At 32.8% G+C, this 5,650-nt stretch overlaps 1 non-coding gene across 1 annotated transcript; it reads right to left on the minus strand.

Moving 5' to 3' along the window:
* Positions 1–497: 497 nt before the first annotated feature.
* On the minus strand, positions 498–580 carry TRNAY-GUA (transfer RNA tyrosine (anticodon GUA)). Its single transcript is given in 2 exon segments — positions 498–533; positions 544–580. It is a non-coding gene; the product is annotated as a tRNA-Tyr (tRNA).
* Between the last annotated feature and the right edge of the window lie 5,070 nt (positions 581–5,650).

The following is a 5,650-nucleotide window of genomic DNA, read 5'->3' on the forward strand; positions in this document are numbered from 1 at the left end:
TACTCAGGAATTCTTCACAATTTTCCATTATACATAAAGAACAAACTTTTATTGTGTTTAATTTTAAAATTTGCAAAACGAATAATTTATAACCTAGTTTATTTATATTGAAAATGTATACAGAGCTTAAAATAGCCTGCGTATCATTTAAAATATTGGTTTTGACGCTGCTTATCTTTAAACGAAAGAATAAATAATTAAATTTGAGACTCAACTATAACGATTTAACAGGAAAATTCCAAAATGTAAATCGTGCTATAATAACTGACTAATGGAAATGATATAAAGCAGATATGAATACTATTGCAAAACAATCAACATACGCTAAATCTGGAGTGCAATAATAATTCTGTACAAGGAATGATAGTGAAAAAAATCACAGCGCAAACAAACATGATTAAAAAACAGTTTTATCACAAATATTGCATATTTAGTCGAATCGCGAAATTGCGAATTGATTCTCATGAGTTCTGACGACGGAAGTGAAAAAAATCACGTCCGTCGAGGCGGATTTGAACCACCGACCTATGGATAACTATACCACTACAGTCCACCGCTCTACCAGCTGAGCTATCGACGGAACAGATACATCATCTGCTAATTTGCGACAAGTGCTTTGCTTCCGCCCAACTCGTTTCTTCCACAATGCAGCGTTGCCAGATTTGGCTACTTTGCGCCAAATTAGGCTACTTATTTTTCAGTTTGGCGTTAAAAAAAGCATTTGGCGCACTGACTACTTTTTGGGCTACAAAAATTTGACTTGGCTACATTTTGGGCTGGTTACACAAATTATTTCATCCTTTGTTTTGCGTCTAGAACGGTAATACTTGTGTCCTGTCTAGTCGTTTTGTTTTTATACATAGTATAATTTATATAAGTTTTATAATTTATTTATTATTGGTATTAAAATGGGGTAGATGGACAAAGTATTCTCGGTCCTTTCGGAAAGAATGGCTTCAAGATAAAAATCTTAAAGGTTAGCGGGAAATTTTTCTCATTAAGTTGCATTTTTAAATATTTTGTCAAATGGCGTAATTTTAAATTGATTTAATTAAATTTAAATTTTAAGAAAAGATAGCTCCAGTAAGTATTTAGTCATGCTTGACAGGAGAATTTTTAGTTTATAATAGCTTGTTTTTTAAAGAAAATTTAATATAAATTCCAGTTAAATGATATCCTAGAAAGAAAGAAATAAGAAAAAAAAAAAAATTGCATCTGTAAACAGAAATGACTAATGGAAAGTGCTATGCTATACGGAATAGTACCAAACATGGTTACTAGGGCCTAATTTTTACAAATTTTATCAAAAACAATTGTAACTGTTTGCCAACGTCAGCTTCTTGTAAATGTCTTATATATATAATAAAATAGTGATTTCTTTACAAGAAGCTATTGAAATTGACTGGTGTGGTCTCATTAACAGACAAGTACTAAAATAAAACTGAGATAATTAAAATATAAAACAATATACACTAAAATATAGTAAACAAAACAGAAAGTTTCCTCATCTCTGAAATTACATGCATATTTACATGTAATGATATATAAACGTTCGAAGTATGAACCATCAACGAGGTTGAGGCCGAATTTTTAAACGCGAAAACGTGTACGTCCAACGTTCAGCGCCGCTTTCCTGTAAGCCAAGAAGTTTGACAATGGTGTTACGGAACAGAATGGGGTTGCAACTTTTACGTGCACTCCTTCACATTCGATTTTATTTATTTTCCAGAAACATACGTGTAAGTGAATGCCTGATGAATTAATAAAAAGTATTAATAGTTCTATGTACGAATTAGGTATACAGTCAAACCTGTTTTTGGTCGGTCTTTTTTTGTGCGGTATATGAAAATTTCAATCAAATTGGAACATAATTGACTCCTGTAAAATTTTTTAAAACTGTATTGGATGTTTTCTATGACAGCAGGTTTTTTTCATTTTTTACTCATTAAAATTTGTTTCTCATACGATTTTTTCGGTCCCCTCGTATTTTAGCATAAAAATCATAAATATTGTGTTATATTTGAACAGATGCGGTAAGTTAGCTCCCCTCGGCTTTAGACTGCGGGTGTAAAATTTCACGCCTTGTTAAATGAAATAACACTTCCTGCAGCTATATTTATCAAATAAAATAATTTTTTAACGATTATTTTTAACTTTTTAATGTTAGATTCGTATTTAAGTGAAAATAATTAATTAATATAAAAAGTAAAATTCTTAGAGGATTTTTCCCCCATTAGGGATTGCAGAAAAAGGCCCAAGGAGTTAAAAAAGCAATTCCTAGTTATTTCCTACGGTTTTGAGTTATTTTCTATGCGAGAATTTTTTATGCGGTCCCTATTCACCGCACAAAAACAGGTTTGACTATTATAAATTATAACAATAAATATGCAGGATATAAAAATATAACCTGTATATTTATTGTTATAATTTATAGTTTGAGAGTTCTCTGTAGTTAGATATCGCACTGTACATTGTAAGTTTTACAATAATAGATAATTGAAATAAAGGCTGCTAAATGTATTGCATTTATTCCATTAGTTCTTAAGCCTGAATGAATATTTAATAAGTATAGACTACTTACAAACCGGTGTTAGTGCTTTAAATTTTAAAGACTGCACTTATTAAATCTAATACTTTATACGTGTTGACTGTGGCATTTGGCTCAAGATCAGGGTTGTTCCAAGCCTTTCTATAAAAGGTATAGTACTAAAAAGTTTTCTTTAAAAAGTCGACCAGTAATGTGCAATAGTATTTTTTTTAAAATCAATATTAAGACAACTGTAGTGTTTGTACCAGAGCCCCTTTAGCCGCCACTCGAAAACATCGAGTGACGTTTCCACTTCCCAGGACGAGGACCTAGGGGTTGGATTTCGGGAAGCAGTGTTGGTGTTATGTGACGGTGTCGTTTACTGTAACGAAGCGTGATATGTAAATGATTGGATGCGACGAAAAACTAAATAATGGTTCAATTGTGAATGTTACGGCGAGGGGTGTTTGTAAGGATGTGTTGTAATGAAACCGTCGAAATCGTTTAAATAACGAAATTCACGCTTCTTCATTCTCCGCATAGTGCAGTCGTGCACCGAAGACCTCGATGTCTTTCTATCTTTTCTCCGCTCCTCTGCCAACACCAGCGTTACGTCGTCGGTCCTTTTTCTTAGGTCGTCGTCTAGCTTGTCCATCAATTTGTTTCCGGATTCTAAAATTCGTTCCGATTGATAAACTAATACCCACCTGGCGCCGAGGACAGCTTATCGCGGTCCAAACTGGGTCAGACGGAGCGTGTAATTTGTGGTATACCTGGCGTTATCTTGTAATAAAAAATATCGTAACTATATTACGATATTTTTTATTACAGGATTTTTAATTAACTATATTAATTAAAAATCCTCACATTCGAGCTCCCGGGTTGCACGTCAAACGAAAGCGTGCTCGCTTCCGTTTAACGTGCAACCCGGGCACTCGAAATTCTAAACAATAAATGGCGAAATAAACGGTTTTACAATACAATGATTGTTTCTGTAATAATAGCATCGAAACAATTATTACATTTTCAAGTCAACTATATGATTTATTAATTCTGTTTTTCTATTTAGTATTTGAATATTAGTTTGTCTTCCTACAGTTTCAAATACCTGTCGGCAACTTATATAACATAATGTTTGGTGTGGAAAGCCAGATGAAAGGTGAAAGGAGAGAAAAGAAAGACCGCCGATATGGTTGAGTCTGAGGAGGGTATTAATAATAAGGATGGGTAAAATAAAGCATAAGTGTGCACTCTTGTATTATTTCAAATTTCAGAAAGAAACTTTTATCGCATTTACATATTTATTTATATTGTGTTATCATTATTTTTACATATAAGAAATATGAATTTGAAATCTTAATAAATAAATATAAAATGTACTCTAAAGCGTATCGAATCACTTTTTGATATTTTAAAATACGACACCGACAAAGGCGATTTTGAAAGTCATCGATGAACTTTTCATTTCATTTTCGGTATCTGGAAATTAGGTTCCAGTCTAAAAAGTCTTGTAATTTATACTTATTAATTTAACGTTTTACTACTTTAGTAGGCGTTCAAGTAAATACTGTATTTTCTATTTGTTATCTAATAAAATTTTACCCCTGTCAACAAAGGAACTTACTGTGCAAACTGCTTTTTATTCCGATAATTTTTCTATTTTGAAATAGATTTTTCTATTTTCTATTAAAAAGATTTTACAAACTTTTTGTTCTTCCCGTACTGCACTTTTCTTTGATGATTAAACCCCCAGTTAAAAAGCAAGGGAAAGAGCAATGTAAAAGCAAACCAGTGGCTGAGTGGGTAAAGCATTACCGCTAAACAGATGCCTAATACATCCCTGAACCTCATGCCATGTGGTATTTCTTTCTGTTGGGGTATGTAAAAGACACGGTTTATGGTCGCACTGTCTTCGGAAGAGCGCCGGAATTGCATTAATATCGATAATACGACATACGTACGTGCAGAATCAATAAGTTAAGTCAAAATGATCTATTGACTAATGCAGGCATTACTACTTTGACCGTAAACAGCTGAATGTATGTATATATTATATATTATTTAAATATATACTTATAAATAATTTATAATTTATCAAATTTCTGTTTATTAAAATATATATAGTGTTACATTTAACATACAAAATTCATACAAGATAAATTCATATATTGCAAAAATACTATTATTGCTCAACAACAATCAAATGAACGAAATGTTGAAACAAAAGTAATGAACACGAAGTACAAAACTTTAAAATTAACACATTGAAAAATCGCTGGTAAGATTCATCGTCATCAGAATCTTTTTCACTAGAATGTTATTGTATGGTTGAAGCAGATGATGGTGTCCAAGTTTAACATTTATCGTTGTTACTTTTAAGTAGCTTCTTTGCTAATAAGTGCTTCAAAGAATCGATAAGAACTCAACTTTGTAGTTTAGTTTTCATTAAACTTAATTGCAAAAAATAAATAAATAAATAAATAAGTTCAACTGCTGCACTTGATTGAGGAAGCAATAAACTCTAAAAAACTCTATTTATTGCCGAAGTAAAATTAAAAAATATAGAAATATAGAATAAAAATGAATGTTTTCAAAGGAAAGGTATTAGGATTTCATGAATGGTACTAGGAAAATAGTTGGGTATCTTGGTACTGGGACAAGTAAAAAGGTACTAGATTAGTACAAAAGTACTGTACTAGGTAAAATAACATCTTATAAAAAAGTATTTGGCTACAAAGGCAAAAAACATCTGGCAACGCTGCCACAATGTTGTTGCAGGTTAGGGCTTGCATTACACCGATTTGTTTGCCTGCGTGCGTTTGCAGAACTGACCGGCGCGATTTCAGCTGGTTCGTAGCGGTACGCTGGCATTCATTCAGTAAGGTAGAAAGTCATATCACTACAGCCAAGAAGTCGCCACATCGCCCGAGTCGAAATCAAGTTTTCAGTGTTCGGGAGACGAAATGCTTACGCTGTGAGATAGCGTCCCGTGTTATCGACAACGCCATCATCCGATCACTCGCCAAGCTACTGTAGCCAATATTCTGAGTGCAACGATTGTTGCCAAACGTTGTGGAGTGGTTAGCAAAAATGCATGTATCGAAAGATAAGGGTGTTCTTTAG

The sequence above is a fragment of the Centruroides vittatus genome, unplaced genomic scaffold, assembly GCF_030686945.1.
Source record: "Centruroides vittatus isolate TY-2023 unplaced genomic scaffold, ASM3068694v2 contig_651, whole genome shotgun sequence".
Taxonomy (NCBI): domain Eukaryota; kingdom Metazoa; phylum Arthropoda; class Arachnida; order Scorpiones; family Buthidae; genus Centruroides; species Centruroides vittatus.